The 20,730-nt window shown below is 49.5% G+C and overlaps 1 long non-coding RNA gene across 2 annotated transcripts in view; it reads left to right on the top strand.

The window, feature by feature from the left end:
- LOC127037959 (uncharacterized) overlaps nt 1-19,853 on the top strand; it is a 29,615-nt gene extending 9,762 nt beyond the window's left edge. Inside the window, exons 1-2 of one of the 2 annotated variants that reach the window (XR_007770535.1) lie at nt 9,775-10,169; nt 14,453-19,853. This is a non-coding gene — a long non-coding RNA (uncharacterized LOC127037959). Of the gene's footprint in view, nt 1-9,774; nt 10,170-14,452 lie in introns of those variants that run through there. The other variant, XR_007770536.1, reaches the window with a different exon arrangement.
- Nucleotides 19,854-20,730: the final 877 nt, after the last annotated feature.

The raw sequence follows: 20,730 nt of genomic DNA, 5'->3' as shown, positions 1-20,730 counted from the left end.
AGAGCGGTCCTGTCACCTCCCGTGATTTACATGTTATGCCTCTGTTAATGCAACCTAAAATGGCATTTGCTTTTGTTGCAACAGCATCACATTGCTGACTCACATTGAGGTTTTGATGCACCACAACTCCCAGATCCTTCTCAGCAGTGCTGCTGCCAAGCCAGTTATCCCTCATTCTGTATTTGTGCATTTGGTTTTTCTTCCCTAAGTGGAGCACCTTACATTTGTCTTTATTGAATTTCATTTTGTTGTTGGTAATCCAGATCTCCAATTTATCAAGATCCCTTTGAATTTTAGCTCTATCCTCCAAAGTGTTGGCAACCCCCCCAAGCTTTGTGTCATCTGCAAATCTGATCAGTCTGCTCTCTATACCTACATCCAGATCATTAATAAAGATGTTAAATAACACCAAACCCAGAACAGATCCCTGTGAAACCCCACTTGAGACCTCTCTCCAATCCTGCATCATTCCCTTCAGTTACTCTTAATTTGTGGTTGTTTAACCAGTTATGTATCCACTTAATGGTAGTTCCGCCGAGCCTGCATTTCTCCAGCTTACTTGCTACATGTTAATTATGACAGGACAAATCCAGCCGTCCTTCCTCAGGACCTTTGCTATTCAATTCTAAGCAGATTTTTTCATTGGAAAAAGATTTTCAAGATGTAAAGGGTGATGTGAGTGCAAAATGCAAAACCTTCCTCTAATGCCATCAGTGCTTTCTGAGACCTAGGCTATTTATATGTCATGTATGCTAAGCGCATGGGATGGGAGCCACCTGCCTGTCTGAAATGTTCTAGCCGCAGGCTGATACCCTTGCACATGATCCGGTCATGTGACAAATATAAATGCTTTGGGGACTTCATTGGTGAATTATAGACAAAGCTCTTAGCGCGAGACATAAAAGTCAGGCTCTTCCTTCTTGGCAACACGCTAGTAGATTTCATGTATATAAATAAAAGCAACACGAGAACATTTAATTGTGTCAAGAAAATGGAGGAGGAACAGGTGGGTGGGTTCTGACCCATCATATGCTTCAGCACTGGAGCTGTAAACACACTGCTATATGTGGTGCTCTTTGCCCTGAGAAACAGAAGTGGTCTTTGAGTAACTTTGATCACCAGGGTGAGATTTGCCTTCTCCTGAGTGCTGAGGAGCAGTGTGAGTAACCCAATGCTGAATACAAACTGCCGAGAAATGTTCAGGCAAATCTCAAGGAATGCCTGCTTACAAACTTCATTGAAATGGCGCCAGATGACTAATGGGAGCTCCCTGGCAAGATCAGCACCATACTCTGGAAAAGAAGGGAGGTTACCACTGCCTAGCCCTGCGAGCCACATCAGAGCCAAGTGCCCCGAGTCAGCAACAACTCCTCCCTTCTACTCCTGATTTCAAGCACAGCATGCGGGGAGTCTGTTTTGGACTTGAATCAACGTACTGCATGTTTTGATACTTGCAATATGTGTTTGCTGTGTACCTTGAGCTCTAAATCCATCAGACGGTCTGCATGAACAGCTACTGGACTGCTTGCAAGAATTATTTTTAATTTCCTATGTACTTTCCTTGGATGCTCAGTATGGTTCTCTTTCTCCTTGCAATACATCGATTTAAGTGGTTAGGAATTCTCTTTGCTGTTCCTGGCTGAAGCATGCAGGTGTCAATGTTGATGCATTGCTTGCAATATTTGCTCTCCTGTTTTGCCTATGACTGGCAATGCATGTTCTAAGAAACCTGGTATGCAAAAGATGATTCCTTTGTTCCGTGGCCACATGGCTGAGTTTTGAGAGGGGGAGGAGCTTCAAGGCGGCCTGTGAACATAGGGTGACCAGACAGCAAGTGTGAAAAATGGGGACAGGGGTGGGAGGTTGTCATAACATTTTTCCCAGATCTGGACCTTAGCGTCCAAAATATGGGTGTTAGCATGAAAACCTCCAAGCTTAGTTACCAGCTTGGACCTGGTAAAGCTGCCACCAGCCAGGAATCTATACAGTGCCTGGCGCACTGTGGTCTCCCCAAAACCTTCCCTGGGGGACCCCCAAACTCAGATTCCTTGAGTCTCACAACAAAGGGGAATAAACCATTTCCCTTCCCCCCTCCGGGTGTTCCCTCCCTGGGTTCCTGGAGAGATATATAGAAGCAAGCTCCGTGAATCTAAACAGAGGGACTCCACCCTCCCTATTTCCAGTCCTGGAAAACACAAGTACCGAGAGAGAGCTAATCTCTCCTCTTCCTCCCTCACCCAGAGGGTATGCAAAGTCAGGTTAGTAAATCTAACACAAAGAGATTTTCCCCCTGACTTCTTCCTCCCACCAATTCCCTGGTGAGTTGCAGACTTAATTCCCTGGAATTCCCACTAAAGAAAAACTCCAACAGGTCTAAAAAAGAAAGCTTTATAAGAAGAAAGAAAAATACATAAAAATGGTCTCTCTGTATTAAGGTGACAAATACAGTGTCAATTGCTTAAAAGAAATATGAATAAACAGCCTTATCCACAAAGAATACAATTTAACACATTCCAGCAACTACACGCATGTAAATACAAAAACCAAACAATATAAACCTACTGTCTTATCTCTTTGTATTTACAACTGGGAAACAGAAGATTAGAAAGGCAGGAGACAGAAAGATCACTCTCAGAGCCGAGAGGGTCAGACACAAGACAAAGAACTCACACCCAAAACTTCCCTCCACCCAGATTTGAAAAAGTCTTGTTTCCTGATTGGTCCTCTGGTCAGGTGTTTCAGGTTACTGGTGTTACCCCTTTACAGGTAAAAGAACATTAACCCTTAGCTATCTGATTATGACAGAGGTAATAAGCAACAATAAGACAAAACCCCAAATATCAGAACTGTCCCAATAAAATCGGGACATCTGATCACCCTATGTGAACATACTGTAGTTTGAAAAAAGCCATAAATTAAACACCCAAACTCAGCTCCTTTCCCTTTTGCAATGGGTTCCTCCTCTGGGCTCATCTGGGCCAGGTTCAGCCCTCCAGGGGGTCTGCAGCCATCATGCCACCTCCTTGATGAGCTCTTCATCACTGGGCAATTCTGGGGTTCCTACCTCTGGGTCCCACCAAGTAAGACATCCAGCTTCGCATAGAAGCAGCAGATCTGGAGGGCAGCCCCAACTTTTCTGTTGGCCTCCTTTGCCTTTTGGTAGGCCTGCCACGGCTCGTTCCCCTTTGCCCAGCATCGGTGCTCATCTGACCATACCCCCGCTGCTGCATCCCTTCTCTGCACACGTCTGAACGGACATCTTTGTTTCTGTGGTTTTTCGGCAGCTAGGCTCATAATTCCCCTTCTCCCCAAAGACTGAGGAGATCCAGGATTTCTTTCCCGGAGCCAGGCGGCACCACGAGGTTTAGCCAGAGTGTTGCTTGGAGCCAGCCCTGCGTGCTTGCCAAGGTGGGCTGGCAAGAAGAGAAAAATTTCAACAGTACCTGGGGACTTTAAAATGGGCTTGGGCTTCTTTTTCCGGTGGCCCCTGGCCCGTAGAGTTCAGAACTGCAGCCAGAGTGGTCTTCGTTGCAAGGACAAGAGCATTGGAGTACTGTTTTTACCGGTATGGGTAATGCAGCATCCAGACAATCGTTCCACTGGTAGACCAGTGCCGACCGAGGGTGTGCGGCCGTCAGGGAGCAGCTCCCTGGCAGAAGCTCAGGGCTTCCCTGACAGGACTCAAAACTGAGGGGGCGGGCATGCAAAAATGTGCCAAAACAAAACAGTCAAACTTTGCAGTGGAGACCAGGCATCTGCGGTTCCCTATGTAGCACATATCCCCGGCAAGGTCCTCCCCCCAAGGTGGTGTGCAAGCCCACTTTCCCTGACCCAGAGTCTCCCACCTCCCCACCAACCATCTAGCTCTCACATAGGCTGCTTGTTGGTCCTGTATCCACCACCTGGGAGACAGCTGGCTAGTGCCAGCCGAGGGTGGGGAGCTAAATCCAGCTCCAATAAAGGGCCACCCCCCTCTGTGACACAGACCTCATGCCAATTTACTCCATCAATGCCCGGGATGAAGCCAGTAAATGGAGCATTGCCTGAGTGAGACCTAAGGAGGCCTGTGAGTTTCATGACATAAGTGTTGGTCACAGAGTCGCTCCTCTGACATGCCAGGAGTAGGATCCTCAATGGTTTAGAGACTACAACCCAAGAGCGGTGGGTAGGATAGAAGAGAAGGGGAAATGCCAAAGAGAGACGAAAGTAAAGCAAGACTTCCTGGGAACCAGGCTGGTCCCACCAATCCCTGTTTCACCTGTTTCGTTAAGCGGATGGAAGAGTTTGTCTAGTTTCCACCCAGCCCTCTGCAGAAATGCTAATTGGTAACTTCTTACAGCAGCGCCTCAGTGGATTAGGATAGATAGGTCTCTGCCGTGGGTATCAGCTGTTATATCGGCGTCAGTGTCACATGCTGCCTGCTGCCGCGAGGATAAAAGCCTACTATTTAGTGACAGTGAATGGAGCTCCTCCTCTGCTGCAGCGATAGGGGCTTGTTCTTTTGGTGCAGAAGGTCTCCAGTTCAGGTGCCCCGCTCACCCGTACGCCTGTATGGATGCAGACCTATATTCCCCAGCTACGCTACAGCTATTACTACGTGTCAGCACCTTCCTCAGCAGTGTTGTGTCCGTGGAGGTTGTACTGGTGCCCATCACCGTGGCCTCTGAGCACCTCCCTGGTTAACAGATGGACACAGCAGTGTCCATAGTGAACTCAAGTGAATCTCCTGCTCTTCTCCCCTCCCTGCTTCTAGGAAGCTCTGCTTGGGATAATTCTGGGGGTGGGAGGGGAGCAGGGACAGCATGATTCTGTTGTAAGATGGACTGTATAGACAGGACCGCACCCTCTGAAAGGACCTGCTCTGTAATCCCAATAAGGACCCTGGAAGCAGGCCCAGGGCACAGCTCCTTAACATTGTCTGTCCACACAGGCACGTCCAAACCCCATTACACCGTGGCTGGGGCATTCCTCAGTATCAGCCAGGAGCCATGACCTCCTATGCTGTGTAGCGTAGACAGGGTGTGCAAGCAGCGGAGAGAGAGAGGTTGAGCCACCACTCTCCAGCAGCATCACAATGCTTCTCTGTCTGCTGAGAAATGAGGCAGACCCACCCCAAAGGAGGGGTTACTCTTCCATAAACTACGCCAAGCCAGTAACAAGAGTCAACTTCTGTTTCACCCCATTGATCAACAAGAAGTCAGACGTGCAGTCTCGTTAGGCATTCCAGCCCTTGTTTCACCACCCGCAGACTAGACTTCACAATTATTTAAAACCAATTTCATCAAACAAAGGGCTCTTCTAATACGCAGAGATCAGCCACATAGCCAGGTCAGTATATAAATCAGATCTTACCCGATGATCATGCTGTTGCCAGTCCTTTAGTATCTGATATTTAAAGGTTTATTAATAAAAGATAGAGGAGAGAGTTAAAATCAATGGTTCTCAAATTTTTGTACTGGTGACCCCTTTCACACAGCAAGCCTCTGAGTGTGACCTCCCTTATAAATTAAAACACTTGTTTATATATTTAATACCATTATAAATGCTGGAGGCAAAGCAAGGTTTGGGGTAGAGGCTGACAGCTCGCGACCCTCTATGTAATAACCTCGTGACCCCCTGAGGGGTCCCGACCCCTGGTTAAAATGGGCAAGGAAAACAAATACATACACTCATGGCAAAATTCTTCGATCAAGTTTGTAGCAGTGATGGAATACACTGCTGGCTTGTAATGTCTCTGGTAACTTCCAAAAGATTGGAAAGTCCTCAGTCCATTAGTTGTAATGCTCCTGTTAGTGTAAGTCCTTAGTCCAGAGATCAGAGCAGAAAAGAGGCAATGGAGATGCTTCCGGGGTTTTTTGTATCTTCTCCCAGATGGAGGGAACATCACTGTCCCAAACAAAGCTCCAAGCACAGTTTGTGGAAAAGTACAGGCACAAGAGTTGAGTCACATGAGCTAGACACATGCCCTTGTATGCTTCGGTGAGTCATAGGAGCAGCCATTACCTGTAGTCTGGCTGAAACGTCCACAGGAAGGCTCACCGGGCAGGAATAAGCTGCTTCCATGGCCCATTGTGTTTGTTAATGGGCCATCAACTTGAACGGTCCATTCACAATGTGCTGGCTAGACCGGCTGCAAACTACCTTGTGTTTTGAAAGACAGGTATATAGTCAATATTTATAACTTTAGATACAAAAATGGTACATGCATACAAAGTGGATAATCATATTTGATATTTGTAACTTTTCCATTGATACCTTACATGATGTACCCCGTATAAGATTTATATATAAGGGCCAGCACAAAGCCTATGCAACCAGCAAGTCCCCAACTGAAGGGCAGCATAGGCCCTGTGCTTGCTGGCAGTGGAGGGGGAATTTCACCTTATGTGCATCAGGGAAGGTGCCAATGTGGCTGTTTCCAACTGGATCCATTTCTGAGTCAACCGTGCATTCCTTGTGTGTACCAAACTGCCAGTGACTGAAGCGAGTGTGGGACGGGCAGCGAATACAGGAGCAGAGCCTTCCACAATAAAAAGAGATGCAAATCTCTCTGCAAATGAGGAAACTTACAATGCACCTTTATTCTCATTCAACGAGTCCAGATCTAAATCGCTCCACTTCTGACAACTCAGCCTTCACGGGGAGATCTGGAAATCCAGCCAGGCCCCCTGCTTTTGCCACGAACCCCCACAGCTACCAGAACGTCTCCAACGCCTCGGTGGTGTCTGAGCAAGCGGGACTCTAGCTCGCTCTCCTACTGCTGCAGGAGTTCTGCAGAGCAAGAGGGAATAAATGCTGTTTTGAGTGAGGGGTAGGGAGTCTCGCAGGAAGCAGAGATGTGGAGTCAGATGGGGCCAGTTCTAAAGGTCCTTTTCTGACCGTATCTGCACTTGAGATTCTGTGCAACCACTAGTGTCTTTCCAAAGCAAAATTCCTTTGTGATTTCGTCTCTGAATGAGTCAGTGATTGGCTAAATTCAAAGAGCTCCCAATACAGCAAAAGGGCACCTTGTTAACAGGCCAGTCTCCTCCTCGGTAGCTAACACCTTCCTTTTGTGCCGCCGCCCTTCTCCTCTCCTGTGTCTAAGGTCAATGGCTGAGCTTTTGAAAAATAAGCTCAAGTGGTTCCGGTCTCAGAGCAGCAACGTGATATAAGGTGCTCCAATTATCGTAATAAAATAACGACTCTTGTTCCATTTATAAACTTCCCTGCCCGAGGAAAGAGCTCGATGTGCTGGGAATCTTCATCTAAAATATATTGTCAGAAAGTAAACTGACAACTCCCCTCTAAAACGAGTATCCAACCTGTGGCCCACGGGACAGATCCTGCCTCTTTGGGCTCCTTATGTGGCCGATCCAGACTGTGCAGAATCTCAGCTTTCACCTTAACAAGTATTTAAAAATGTTCCTGGCCCTCAAGGCTGTGAAACAACCTCCCAGACGTGAACCGATGCTGTGTTGTCTTCCCCAAGCCTGGTTCACGTAGCTATGTTGCTCAGGGATGGAAAACACCGCCGTCCCCGAGTGCTGTCCTGTGCCAACCTCACTCCCATGTTATGTTGATGGAAGAATGATTTTGTTAACCTAGCTACAATTGGTCAGGGAGGTGGTGTTCCCGCAGCAACAGAAAAACCCCTTCAGTCGGTGTACGCTTTGTCTACACCGCAGGGTTTTGCTGGCGTAGCTATGGCACCACAGGGCATGTCTACACTGCCGCCACTACAGTGGCACAATGGATATGCTTCCTACCTCAGCAGAAGGGGTTGTCCTATCTCTATAGTTAACCCTCTTCTCTGGGAGATGGTAGCTAGGTTGACAGAAGAAGCCTTCCATTGACCTAGCCACATCTGCACTAGGGGTTAGGTCAACCTAACTCTGGTGGAGGGGGTGCACAGGTTTTCAACAACCCTCAGCAACGAAGCTAGGTCAGCTTACGTTTTAGGTGTGTAGCTCATAGTTTCATGGATTCCAAGCCCAGAAGGGACCATTGTGATCATGTAGTCTGACCTCCTGGCTATCACAGGCCAGAGACCTGCCCCCACAATAATAGAACAGAGCTTTTAGAAAGACATCCAGCCTTCATTGAAAAATTATCAGTGATGGAGAATCCACCATGGCCCTTGATAAATTATTCCAATGGTTAAATACTCTCACCGTTAAAAATTTACACCTTATTTCCACACTGAATTTGTCTAGCTTCACCTTCCAGCCATTGGATCCTGTAAGACCTTTCTCTGTTAGACTGAAGAGCTCATTATTAAATATTTGTGGATAATTAGAATCATACAATCATAGAATTGGAAGGGACCTCAGGAGGTCATCTAGTCCAGTCCCCTGCACTCATGGCAGCACTAAGTATTATCTAGACCATCCCTGACGGGTGTTTGTCTAACCTGCTCTTAAAAATCTCCAATGCCAGGAATTCCACAACCTCTCTAGGCAATTTATTCCAGTGCTTAACCACCCTGACAGTTAGGAATTTTTTCCTAATGTCCAACCTAAACCGCCCTTGCTGCAATTTAAGCGCATTGCTTCTTGTCCTATCCTCAGAGGTTAATGAGAACAATTTTCCTCCCTCCTCATTGTAACAACCTTTGATGTACTTATAGACTGTGCTAAGTCACCTTTTAACCTTCTCTTTGTTAAGCTGAATAGATTGAGCTCTTTGAGTCCATCACTATAAAGCAGGTTTTCCAGTCCTTTAATCATTCTCCTGGCTCTTTTCTGATCCCTCTCCAACGTATCTACATCCTTCTTGAATTGGGGGTACCAGAACTGGACACAGGATTCCAGCAGCAGTCGCACCAGTGCCACATACAGAGGTAAAATAACCTCTCTGCTCCTAATCCAGATTTCCCTGTTGATGCATCCCAGGATCGCATTCGCTCTTTTGGCCACAGCATCACAGCGGGAGCTCACGTTCAGCGGATTATCCACCACGTAACACCCAGCCCATAACTAGGCTGGGATAGTCCTTGGGGTGAAGGCAGACCCTGAGTCTGCAGACAGCCTGAAACAATGGCTCCAAGAGACCTGAACGCCTCCCTGCCGCCTTCCCACCCATTCATCTCGCTGGGGTGTTGTATTCGGTGCCTAGATACGATGGTGCTAGGCACCCTTCAAATAGGACAGATAGAATCCACTGAGGGCTCTGTGCCAGAAGATGCCCAGATACCACAGTGACAGGAAACTAGATAGATTCTCCCTCCTCTCAGCATCTGCTGCTAATATGGGCTGCCAGCCCCCTAGTGCTTCTTGCCTCAAGACAGAGGGCACAGCACAGGGAGCTGACAGGGAATGTTTTAGGGCCCGGCTAGGAGACGAGGTTGGCGCAGGCCAGAATCTCGACCCAGCCCTGACACCCAGCATCTTGGAATCTCCCTCCCCCTGGCCTGGTGTCCCCAGGCTGCATGATCCGAATCCTCAGGCAATTGGCTGGCTGAAGTCCAGCTGAGGGTTAGCTAGTTCCCCCAGGGCGGAGGAAGGAGAAGGAGACATTCAGGGAAGCTGAGACTCTGCAGGCCTGTAAACCCTGGTTCCTGCCCACACTGTGTCTGGGCTGAGGACAGACAGTGACTCAGCAGTAAGCCAGGGCCAGTCAGTGCACAGAGCCACTGAATCAGCTGACGGACCTGTGGCCGGGAGCCGCCTACACCCAGCTAGTTACTTCTCTTGCTGCCTGCCCTGCAGCTGCTTTCCCCCGGAGCTGCCATTTGCTGCATCTCACCCAGCCCAGCCCCTCACAGGAGCTGCCATCACATTAGCTGCGTGGGTGGGGTCGGCTGGCACAGTCGGCTCTGCCTGGAGCTGAGTTTCTGCAAGCCTCACTGAATCCCCAGAACCTGCTCCACGCCGAACCCTCGCCAGGGGTTTGCTTTGGGGCTCCGGGGTGGGGTGACCGGTAATTTGACTCTCGGGAGTAAAGCCCAGTTCTGATCAGCGTTTGCCCCCACCGCAGGGACAGTAATGCACAGCACTAAAGATGATGCAATCATTGTGCCGCAGCCACCTATACAGAGATGTTTCCTGTTCCTCAGATCTCTTCTGTTACCAAGGGGCTGCGGGGGCCAGATGGCCTCCCGCCGACGGTTATTTTAGTCCAGTGAACGTGCCCTGTTACGTCAGCGCGACGCAGGCTCTGTCCCAAGGAACGCGTGCATCTGTCTCCAGGTGTGCGTGCGTGTCAGGGTTTGCAGTTGTGTGGCTGCTCTCCAGATTGGGGAGAGTGTAGCTGGTGGCAGGTGGCTCTGGATTTGCACATCTCTCTCCTTCCGGTTCCTCCTTCATTCTGGGCTGGGGAAGGCTGCTTTGTTTATCATTTTTTTTCTCTTTCTTAATTAGGCCTGTCAGCACCACCATTATTTGTACATCCTCCTGCCTGGCTGAATGGAGATCTCACTACCTGCACGCAGGGCTGTCCCTAGACATTGTGGTGCCCTACGCAGCCCCCCCTGTGGAGGGGAAGTGGGGTGGCCTCAGGCCTTTGCAGGGGGGAGAGGGAACTATGCCCAAGGTCTGTGGGGGCAGGAGCAGACTTGGGGGGCAGGCAGGAACCATCCCCCAACACAAGCCAGCGGAGTGGAGCAGGCTGGGGCCGGGTCACTCCCTGTCACCCAGTGATTGCAGGGCAGGCCTGACCCTGCACACATGGGGTGGCAGGAAGTGGAGCGATCTGGCCCCAGCCTGCTCTGCTCTGCTCCTCCGGCTCCCAACCTTGGGACTTGGGGGGCAAGGGGGAACCGCCCCCCAGCACTCACCGGCGGTGCAGCTGGGAGCCAGCGGTGTGGAGTGGACCGGAGCCGGGTCGCTCCACTTCCCACCACCTGATGAGTGTGGGGTTGGGCCCGACCCCTGCTGCGGTCCCCCAGGCTGTAGCTCAGGGGAAGGGGTGGAGTGGGGGCGGGGCTGGGGGCAGCTTTCCTGGTCAGCTCAGCCGGGCGGGGGATTGGGCCAGCCATTGAAGCAGCACGTAGCTGTGTAGGGTACTAGGAAATTTGGAGCAATTTGGTGCCCCAAATTTCCTGGTGCCCTACGCAGCTGCGTACTTTGCAGATGGGTAAGGACGGCCCTGCCAGTGTGTGTGCACATGCATGCGAGACTTCCCAGGTATCTTCTGGCTACAGGGAAACTCTTTGCTGGCGATTTGTTGCTGTTTCTTACAGGGGTGCCGGAACAGGGTGGCCAGGGGGCCATGGCCCTCTCACTTTTTACCAGCCATAAGGATGAGTGACGGGTGGAGGGTCGGAGAGGAGTGAGTGGGGGGGGGGCAAGGTCTTAGGGGTGAAAAGCCGCGTGAGAGTGGAGCCTCGGGGAGGGGGTGAGATGGGGGAGGGCCATGGTTCAAATACCTGTGGGCCCCCCCCCCACACTTTTAGGGCGCTTCCACTGCTCCTGCTTTCTTGCGCCCAGGAACGGCACTGTGAAGGAGTGCCAGGTTCACCCGGTTTCAATGTGGATTCTGCAAAACGCTCCTCCGTCCTCTCCTGAAAAGCAGTTTTGGAATTCCCTTAACTCCTCACGCCTCAGCAAATGGCCGCCGATCTCCTGCTGCCCCCTACAGCAAGACGGGGACGCCTTCCTGTCTGTGCCGTGTGGTGAAAGTACCATGCTAAGTACTCTGGAAAATGGGGTGACCAGACAGTAAATGTGAAAAATTGGGATGAGGATGGGGGGTAATAGGAGCTTATATAAGAAAAAGACCCAAAAATCAGGACTGTCCCTATAAAATTGGGACATCTGGTCAACTTACTGGAAAATCAAATCAGGACCTCGGTGCCTCAAGCTGGGCACCCAACATTAGGGGATGCCAGACAATTTCAGCTTTGATCTCTCTGTGCCTCGGTTCCCCCATCTGTAAAATGGAGATGATACCACCTTGCTCCACAGGAGTGTTGTAAAGATAGATTCATTTCCAGGTGTGAAGCGAGGACGCCACAGAAATGTGCACAGGGAGGCTGAATTAAGGTTGCCTGGGACTGGGTAACTTTGTTTCTGGCAGTTCCTAACTTTTGCGTGCTTGACTTCGCAATCTTAATAATGTTCTTGTAAAGCAGGATTACCCCTTTCTGAGCCGAGCAGCAGGCCAAAGTTTGGTATTTTCTTTGCAAAGACTGTACCGAGTCCTGCTTCTCTGAATGCAGGAGGAACCAAAGCTTCTTTGCTTTGAGCGCCAAGCCTTGTTACCCACCACCACACCCAGATGTCTTCTCTCAAGTGTCTTCCAGCATCACACACCGTGCTTGTCCAGGCTGTCCCATTGTCTGTCTGCCCTCCTCCAGCTTGTCCTGGCTTTCCACCTCAGACTCTCCCTCACGCACAAACTCTCCCCCCAACCAGAGCTCCAGCCCCTGTCTTTTAAAACTCCAGGATTTAGCTTCAACCCACCGTTTTCCTGTGCCTGTGATCATAGGCGGCAGGTTTGTATAATTTTTGGTGGCGCCCAAAATGGTGGGGCCCCCCCCCAGCTCCTGCTCTGTAAGCCAATATAAAATGAAGCTACAATGTGTCGGCACCACAAGATTACAAGGGTCCATTAAAAGTGGAAAGTCAGAAGGAGCACTTGCCTGCTTCAGTATACAGTATTATATTTTGTTGCACCTGTTGTGACAAAGTGGGAATGTTCTTAATGTTTTCTCTGAATACTGTCTGGGTGCCTCAGTTTCCCCTGCAAGGTGCCAGCTGAAGGTGTTGGGGACAAAGAGATCAGGTGGCCTCCTTGTCCAGAAGAGACACCAAGGGTAGAGGAGGGAGTGTCAGTTTGGAGCTGGTTGGGGAAATGGGGAGAGGACCAGAACTTGGGTCTGGGCTCCCCACTCCCCAAGATGGACCTAACTGAGGGGTCCTGTTTTCTGTACCTACAAGCTCTGTTTTAGATTATGTTCCTGTCGTCTAATAAACATTCTGTTTTACCAGCTGGCTGAGAGTCACGTCTGACCGCAGAGTTGGGGTGCAGGGACCTCTGGTTGCCCCAGGACCTGCCTGGGCAGAGTTGCTGCGCTGATGGCTGGAAGTCGCTGCTGAGTGCAAAGTTGAGGTGCATAACTCTCCTTTGGGGGTGTCCTATTCAGGTGAACTCATTGCAGGGACCGTGGAACAGAGGGGCTGAATGCTCCAAGGTCAGACCCAGCAGGTGCTGCAGCCAAGGGGGCTTGCCCTGGGGAGAGCGTGCCCTGCGGGGTGTCACACTGCAGACGGTGCTGCCTGGGTTTGATTCAGAGGTGTCCAGAGCCCCAAGCCTGTGCACCTCTGACAATTAGTCCTTTCTGAGCCAGGCAAACAGTCCAGCAGCAGCTCTACCCTCTCGTCCAGGCCATGCTCATTCTTGTTGCTCTTCTCTGACCCCCCCTCCAGTTCTGCAATAGCCTTTGGGCCGGGGGGACCTGCATCCGTATCCAGGCGAGATACAGACACTATGACGTTCTCTGGGTTAGCCTCCATCCCTTTCCTTACACAGCCCAGCTTCGTGTTTGCTTTTCTGACTGCAGCTGTACACTGAGCAAGCTCCACTGAGCGGTCCCAATGCCGCCAGCTCCCTTGCTTGGGTTGAGACCCTCTGTGAAGAGCCCTGGAAGCTGTCGGAGTAGGTTAAATATTTCCCTCCAATGTGCCTCACTTCGCATTTATCAACATTGACCTTCATTCCCCAGCCAGAGCTCCAGAGACCATCCTAGGTGAATATAGTGCAGTTCTGACTGAGCGAACTCGCTGTGTCATCTGCTCGTGTTGCTATCTCATGGCTCAGCCTCTTTTTCAGATCCTAGTACAGAGCCTTTGCCCAGGATAAAAACTGACCCTTTAGTCCTACTCTTTGCTTCTGTCTTCCAGCCAGTTTTTGATCCAAGACGATACTTTGCAGGATCCAGGGGCACCATTTAGGGAGGGCTGGTGCCTTCCTCCTACCCCCCACGTTTCATACAGGAAGGTGCCAGCTTCTGTCAGTGGAGCTCCTAGGTGGAATTCTTAACTACAGCACAGTAAGTTCTGCAGAGGAGAGGTGCCCCTGGGGCAGGGAGTCAGTATTTTGTTTACAAACAGAGGCCAAGTGATTAAATTAAAGATCTGGAAGTCCTTAGATGAGCCTGTAAAACAGGAATCCCTAGGGGTGGGGTTGTTTTAGAGAAAACATAGGGAGGGACTCAGAAAAAATAAAGCCAAGGCCTAGTGTTGCAGAATTTCTGGTGGCCCAGGCTGAGAGGTCTATTCATTCACGAGATCTGTGCTGTCAGCATAAGTGCCCATGTGCCAGGCCACTCGGTCTTCTCCAGCCTTTGCCTACCCCTTCTCGCCTCTGGCCCTTGGTATCCTTGGACTTCACTGTAGAGCTACCCACGCCCAGGGTCACACCAGCATCCTTCCCACCATGGATCTCCGCCCTACGATGGCACACTTAATTTCCATTCACTCCCTCCCAAATGCTCAGGGATGACTTGCCATTTCTATATCATGTTTTTCAGCTCCATCGGAGTGGTCTCAGATCGAGGTTCACAATTCACTTCCTGGTTTTGGCGTGAACTTTGCAGAGTCCTAGGAATGGAATCACTTACCTCCTTGGCCTATCGCCCGCAGACCAACGGGCAGGCAGAACGAACAAACCAGATCCTCGAGCAATACCTCCATGGCTTTCTCACTTATCGCCAAGCTGACCAGGTGATCCTCCTGCCATATGCAGAGTTTGCGTACAACTCCTCCACCCATGCATCTGCGGACACAGCCCATTCTATGCAACCTACAGTTTCCACCCTCAACTTTATTCGGCTGCACCTCCAGACTCCCAAGTCCTTGCTACAGCAGATGTAGTTGCCCACTTCCACCAGGTCCACCAAGAGCTTACCGAACACACTGAAGCCACCAAACATCATAGTGACTGAAAACGCCAAGTCACACCAACCTTATCTGTAGAAGATAACGTCTGGTTATCCTCAGAACACCTAAATTCCACCCGTCCTTCAGCTAAATTAGTACCTAGTCCTGTTTAAGATGGCGGAACAAATTAACCATGTAGCATTTAGGCTCCAGTTGCCAGACTCCTTCAAGGTCCACCTCATCTTCCACATGTCTGAAACCTTAGATGGAGAATCCATTTCCCAGATGCGCTGCTTCACCACAACTTTCCTTAGTTGTCCAGGACCAAAAGGAATATTAAGGTCTTGGAAATTCTAGACTCCGAGCAAGTTCAAGGCCAACTCTCTTATCTGGTAGACTGTGAGGGCTATGGACTGGACCAGGGCTGGCCTTACCATGAGGCCAACTGAGGTGGCTGCCTCAGGTGCCAGACTGTGGGGGGCACCACTAGGACCCAGAGTGTAGAAAATTGTGTCTGCTGCTGGTGCATATGTATTCTCTCTGCTCTAGATGCACAGAGATGGTGGAGTACATTGCTGGAGGAGGGAGGGTACAGGAGACATAACAGGCAGGCAGGAGAAAACGTGAGAGGGAATAACAGAAAGCAGCAGGAGCTGCAGGGAGAGAGAGAAGGAGGAGCATCTTATGTACCTCTCTGGCACCCCCAGGAGCCTGGACTGATTAACACCAGCTTCTCAGGGAGCTTCCTGTTTCCCGCTGCTTCCCTGAACCCACTTGAGGAGAACAGGCAGTCAGCTGAAGTAGTAGGAGCCAGTCAGGCCCTTAAGACACTGATATCTTCCCTCACTCAGGCCCTGCTACCAGCCTGCTTATTTGTCCCCTTCAACTGAGTGTTGAGAGCCACTCGAGCTGGCACAGAACAGCAGTCATGAGCGAAAGAAGAAAACGCCCCTCTGGGGCAGCATTCAGAAAAAGAAAGAAAGCAAAGGAAGCTTTTCTGTCTAAGCAGGGAGGTGCTCTCCTGAGATACATTGACACAAATGTTCACGGTGAGCCTTCCGGCCCCAGTGAGGATGAGAGTGGTGAGCAGATGCCTGATCTTCCAGTTAGCCAGAGTGCAGGTGACCTGGCAGCTAGTGCAGCATCCATATCTCCATCTCAAATGGATATAGCCCTGCACATTCCTGAAGAAAGATGTAGATCAGAGAAGAGTGTGGTGGAGGCATAAGAAACAGCTGCTGCTGAGTTTAGTTCCTTAAGTCTGGATGATCCAGGACTATGGACCCACTACAGCAGTAGCCTGAGGGACTTCCTTGTACTGCCTGGGCCACAGCAAGTGAAAAACTTCATGTTCCTCAAAGACAATGAAAATAGAAATTTCCATCTAACACATTACTGGTGTGAAATCCCCAATAGCAACAAAGTGAAGAGGCCATAGCTTATGTACTAAAAAACCCAGAATGCTGCATATTGTTTTTGTTGCAAATTCTTCCAGTCTAATGTTCCAGCCACATTGGATTCTACAGAAATAGAGGGCTGGAAAAATCTGGCTAGAAATCTGGCATGCCATGAGAAGGCAGCGAATCACCAGAGAGCATTCCATAGGTGGAAAGAGCTTGAGATGAGACTAAGGTTAAAGGCCATCATAGATGATCAGCATCAAGAGAAGATTGCATCAGAGTCTCTTTACTGGCAAAATGTTCTGAAAAGATCATTGCCATTGTGAGAATGCTTGCTAACCAAAACCTAGCACTGAAAGGCACTTCAGATCAGCTGTATGTGCCAAACAATGGAAACTTCCTTAAAATTGTGAAGCTGATAGCTGAGTTTGATGCTGTACTCCAGGAGCATCCAAGAAGAGTCCCCCCCCAAGAAATGTACACACACCACTACTTTGGAAAAACTATTCAAAATGAGATCACACAGTTACTGGCAACAAAAGTCAGACAGAAAAGTGTGGCAGATCTGAAGTCAGCAAGATATTACTCTGTTATTCTGGACTGCACAGCTGACATCAGCCATACGGAACAAATGACTTTAATGGTGCGTTTTGTAACAGAACCTAGTGAAAATGTCCCTGCAATGGTGACTGTCAGAGAGCATTTTCTATAATTTATTGACATGGATGATACTACAGGAGCTGGTATGACAAATGTGCTTCTTAAAAAGCTGGAACATATGGAAATTGCGATAGCTGACATGAGAGGTCAGGGCTACGATAATGGTGCCAACATGAGAGGAAAGAACAGAGGAGCGCAGACACGGATCCGAGAGTTAAACCCTGGAGCTTTTTTTGTCCCATGCAGTTCTCATTCATTGAACTTGGTGGTCAGTCATGCAGCATCAGCTTCTAGTGAGGCTGCTGAATTTTTTAATGTAATTCAAAGCAACTATGTATTTTTCTCTGCATCAGCTCATCGATGGCAAATTTTGAAGCAACATCTGGGAACATCCTCTCTGACACTGAAACCACTGAGAGCCACACGATGGGAAAGTCGAGTGGAGGTGATAAAGCCTATCAAACCCCAAATTGGGAAACTAGGTGATGCCATAGTTTCCATTCTGGAGGATAATGCTATGACAGGAACTGTTTGTGGGAGAACAGTGGCAGAGGGAAATGAATCATCAGAAACATACAGAACTTCACATTTCTGTGTGGCTTAGTGTTGTGGCATGACATACTGTTTGAAATAAATGTTGTAAGCAAGAGACTCCAAGGTGTTGACCTTGATATATCTGGAGCGATGGAACAACTGGACAAAGCAATGTCATATCTACAGTCTTACCGGTCAGATGAGGGATTTCAAAACGTTCTGAAGAGTGCACAGAAGTTGGCAGAGGAACTTCACACTGAAGCTATTTTCCCACCATTTAAGAATACAAGAGTCACCGAAGAAGAAGACATTTTGATTACGAGGCACAGGATAATCCCATAAGAGACCCCCAAAAACAATTCAAAGTTGAATTCTTTAACTAGGTGCCAGATTGTGCAATAAAGTCAGTTGAAGAACGTTTCATGCAGCTCAAGGAACACAGAAATATATTTGAGATGTTCTATGATACTCTAAAACTTCTCACTATACCTGAAGAAGACCTCCACCAGCACTGCAGGGAACTAGAGACAGTGTTGACACGTGATGACATGCACGATATTGATGCGAGTGATGTAGGTGATGAACTGAAAGCCCTTTCAAGATACATTTCAGCAGAATCAACTCCAAAGGCTGTCCTGGAATACATGTGCACAAATAAGATGACCACCCTCTTTCCAAATGCTTTTCTTGCTCTGCGCATACTTCTAACACTTCCTGTAATGGTTGCCAATGGAGAACGCAGCTTCTCCAAGCTGAAGTTAATAAAAGACACATCTACGCTCCACAATGACACAGGAGAGGCTGGTCGACCTTGCAACCATCTCCATAGCGCATGAGCTGGTCCAGGCTGTGAACCTTCAGGAAGCAGTTCAAATCTTTGTAACCAAGTTGGCATGGAAAGCACCACTTAGATTATTCAAACAGATAAAAATGCCGGTGTTTACTATGCAGACAAGAAAAGTTACATTTGCTGTTCAGGAGTTTGAAAGTTAAGTGACACTCCTGTGGCACCTTATAGACTAACAGACATATTGGAGCATAAGCTTTTATGGGTGAATACCCACTTTGTCACCCACAAAAGCTTATGCTCCAATATGTCTCTTAGTCTATAAGGTGCCACAGGACTCTTTGTCACTTCTTGCAGATCCGGACTAACACGGCTACCCCTCTGATACTTGAAAGTTAAGTGTTAACTTAAAATTTTTGAACAAGGCATTTTAAGTTGTTGGTTCTCCTGTATTGGGGTAGGCAGCGGAGCAGCACCACGAGAGGAGTAGAACAGGAAGAAGGCAGAATTGAGACCTCTCAAAGTTTTGGCCCAAGCAAGGGGGCATGGAAGTGTCATTTGAGCTCCCCACCTCAGGTACCAAAATGTTGTGGGCCGGCCGTGAACTGGAAGAGCGATTGTGGAAGGCGATAGAAAACATTCATGCTCCAGAACTCTGAGGTGCCTTCCATGAGAAATAACCCCTGGAACCATGTCCTGTGGCCCCTCGCAGGTGCCTGTGCTAGGAGGATACTATCAGGGGCCAGCCTGCAGCAGAGTCAGTCTCCTGGCAACCCAATGAGTGCAGCTGGTCCAAAAGAAGCTGGACCACCCAACTGTCTGCAGGAGTCTGCAGGCTGATACTTAAGCTGAATAGCAGCAGCAGCCCAGTGGCCACCCACTACATTCCTAGCCCTCAGCGGCACGTGGTCCTGTCCCTGTCTCCACTGCCTCTAGCCTTGCTCCTGCCCCAGCCTCCCGCTCCTTCATGACCCCTGACTCCCAGCTCAGACCCTCGGCTCCCTCTCCTGACCACGACTCTGGCTAAGGCTTTGGGCTCTGACTCCTAGCCAGGCTACGAGCCTTGGCTTCGCTCCTGAACCTGCCCACCTGGATTCAGACCTAACTGGTAGGCCAGACTCTTGCTCCAACCACTAGACCAGACAGCCAACAGCTCGGTCACTGACAACCAGGGATCTTGAAAGGTGTGTTGTGAGGGGTGTTGATCATTGCAGCAGTGAAGCTATGGCTGCACGTTTTGCATCTGTTGTTCTGGCAGAGCCTGGTGCCACTTGGAGTCAGTGTGTCCTGGTCTGTGGGGCACTTCCTTTTTATGATGGGCTTAGCGAGGTTGGGGGGTTGTTTGAAGGCCAGAGGAAAGGGTTTGGGAAAGAGTTCTTTCAGGATGTGGGCCCCATCGAGCATGGGTTGTAATTGTTTGGTGATACCCTATATGGGTTCCTGTGTGGGACGGTAGGTGACAAATCGGGGTGTGTGGTCAGAGGCCTCCCCCTCCCCCCCGGTCCTGTATTGAAGCACATTCTCTTGGGGCATTTAGGGGCCTTGATCCGTGATATAATTGCAGTTCCTTGAAGGCTGTTTGGCACAGGCTGTTTTGGTTACTGGGAAAGCACTCGGCCCAATGGAAGGAGATTTTCTCTCCAAATCAAAATAAACATGAAAGTATAATAAGACTAACTGTGGCCCCAAGCGCACAGGACGACCCTTGTACTGTGGCACCCCAGGGAGGCTCGGCAGAGGGGGAAAGTCCACTCCCAGGACTCCGGCTGCATGAGCCAATACCTGCCTTGTCACACTTCGCTTGGACAGCAAAACTCAACCAGGCATTCACTTTGTCGGTGCTCGGTGTCACTGTCTGGTTCCCGTGCACAAACGCCGGCATGTTTGGGTTCCCAGAGCCGGCCGTCTTTAAAAGAAAATGCCCGGTCCCCTCTTTTATTTTACAAAACCTAACTCCTGGGGCTACGCAGCTTGATTGGGCCTCTTTAAAGTACAGGCCTACCAGGCCCCTGAGCAAATGTGCTCAGCAGAAAACGTCAATCAGGGAGTAAAGTGGGGAGCTGGTGACTCGGAAAAGCCAGGTACAATTTGGCCTCCGTAATTACATCAGTGCAGAGTCCTCAGGTGTAATAGGAGCAGACGGTGACCTAGCATCCCAGACCAATGGGAGCTGGCCTGTGAGCTCAGCACAGCCAGTGCTGCCAAGCAAGAGCTTGCAAGGATGTGATGTGACTCCCAAACTCTAGGAATAGCCCCCTGACTTCAGTGGGATTCCTTCCACGGGCTTTGGACAGAGAGGTGACGAGTGCCCTCGGGTGGTGGAAGGTAGGGATGAACCGAAGGCTTTTAGATGAAAAAACAGTTCTGTGTTTTTCCCTGTAGTTACAAGGTTTCCCTGCTGCATACAGGCAAACAACAAAATCCCAAAGAGGTTCCCTGAAGAGCACCACTGAAATTTTCGGTCTCTCTGGGCTGGAAGGAAGAAATCACTTCATATTCTCTGGGCAGGCAACTGGGGAGAAAAAGAAAAAAAACCCAGACAAAACCC

This window comes from Gopherus flavomarginatus, chromosome 1 (genome assembly GCF_025201925.1).
Source record: "Gopherus flavomarginatus isolate rGopFla2 chromosome 1, rGopFla2.mat.asm, whole genome shotgun sequence".
Classification (NCBI taxonomy): domain Eukaryota; kingdom Metazoa; phylum Chordata; order Testudines; family Testudinidae; genus Gopherus; species Gopherus flavomarginatus.
Note: the sequence above shows the minus strand (reverse complement) of the source record. Positions and strands in the feature narration are given on the sequence as shown.